The sequence below is a fragment of the Ceratina calcarata genome, unplaced genomic scaffold, assembly GCF_001652005.2.
Source record: "Ceratina calcarata isolate Rehan_Ccalc_2016 unplaced genomic scaffold, ASM165200v1 scaffold314.2, whole genome shotgun sequence".
In the NCBI taxonomy this organism is placed as follows: Eukaryota; Metazoa; Arthropoda; class Insecta; order Hymenoptera; family Apidae; genus Ceratina; species Ceratina calcarata.
Window position 1 is genome coordinate 20,459 of NW_017153996.1, and position 1,575 is coordinate 22,033.

Below are 1,575 nucleotides of genomic sequence, written 5' to 3' on the forward strand. Positions count from 1 at the left end.
ACCTAGAAACCGCTGGGAACTTGAGCTGTTACGTATAGAAATAATTACATAGTATCGGGAAGTGACTGGTGTCAGCATAAAGGCCACTGACACACGAACCGTTGATTAGACCGAGCTAAGCAGCATGTGGTATGTAACAGAGTATAATATTAAAGAAATCTCGTGTCACTCCTTCCATATCCAATACCTATTCCCTTAAGATAGATAGTTAGGTCAAGGTGTGCTTAAGCACTTTAAATAAAGGCAAGAACCCTTAATTCAGGACGTAACACAGCACATTGAGGGTTTCGCTCAGGCATTGCACTAATGCAGCGTGTTCTCGACGATCGATCTGGTGCATGCATACCACCAGATTCCGGTTGCAGAAGACAGCTATCGTAACACCATTCGGATCATTCGAATTTCCAGTGATCACATGCGGTTTGAAAAACGCCGTGCAAACGTGTCAGAAGTTTATAGACGAAGTGAAACGTGGACTTGATTTTTGTTACGCCTGTGTAGATGATTTGATTATCGCGTTCAAAAACAAAAGCGAACAATTGCGTGACCTAGAAGTAGTATTTAGGCGACTCGCGGGTTATGGTATAGTAATTAATACCTCGAAATCTGTATTTTGTAAGCCGATTGTACAATTCTTAGGCTATAAGATCTCTAGCGAGGGTATCACACCTTTCCCCGAGAAGGTGGATGGCATCAAGCAATTTTTGAAGCCAAAGGACCAGGCAGAGTTGAGCAGGTTTGTAGGAATGGTGAATTTTTATAGAAGATTCATCCCGGGAGCAGCCGAAATTCGAGCTCCTATGGTAGACTGCCTGAAAGATGTCAGTAAGAAGGAATCTGTAGTTTGAAGTGTCGAAGCCGAAGCGGTATTCCGAAGAACGAAAGGAGCATTGGCAAATACGGCATGCTTAGCCTATCCAGCGGCTCAGGCGAAGTTAAGCGTCACTGCCGACGCATCAGACCCGGCCATGGGCGTGCAGTTTTGCAGCAGAGGATGGAAGACGGTTGGCAGCCACTGGTCTTTTTCTGGCATAAATTCAATAGTGCGCAGAAGAAGTACAGTACATATGACAGAGAGTTACTTGCTGTGTATTCGGCCATCAAGTATTTCAAGCATGCGCTCGAAGGAAGGCAATCTACAATCTACACAAATCATAAACCGTTAGTGTATACTTTCGAACAGAAACCGGAAAAATGCACGCCGATACAGTTTCGTCACCTCAATTTGATTGTCCAATATTCGACGGATATCCAGTATGTGTCAGACAAAGAAAATGTTGTTGCGGATGCGTTGTCACGACTTGAAGAGGTAGCCCCACCATTCACCTACCAGGCGTTAGCAGCAGTTGAACAGGTACACGAGGAGTTGAGAGAGGTATTGTCAACCCGATGAAAATCAGGATGTTGGAGCCGAACGTGGACATCTACTGTGACATTTCCATTGGTCAAGCTCGATCATATGTGACCAGACCGTTTTCAATCGTCTGCACAACCTGTCACATCTGGGAATACGAGCTCGTTTGTAGCAGATACGTTTGGCCTGCAATCAAGAAAGACAGTCAGGAATGGGCAACA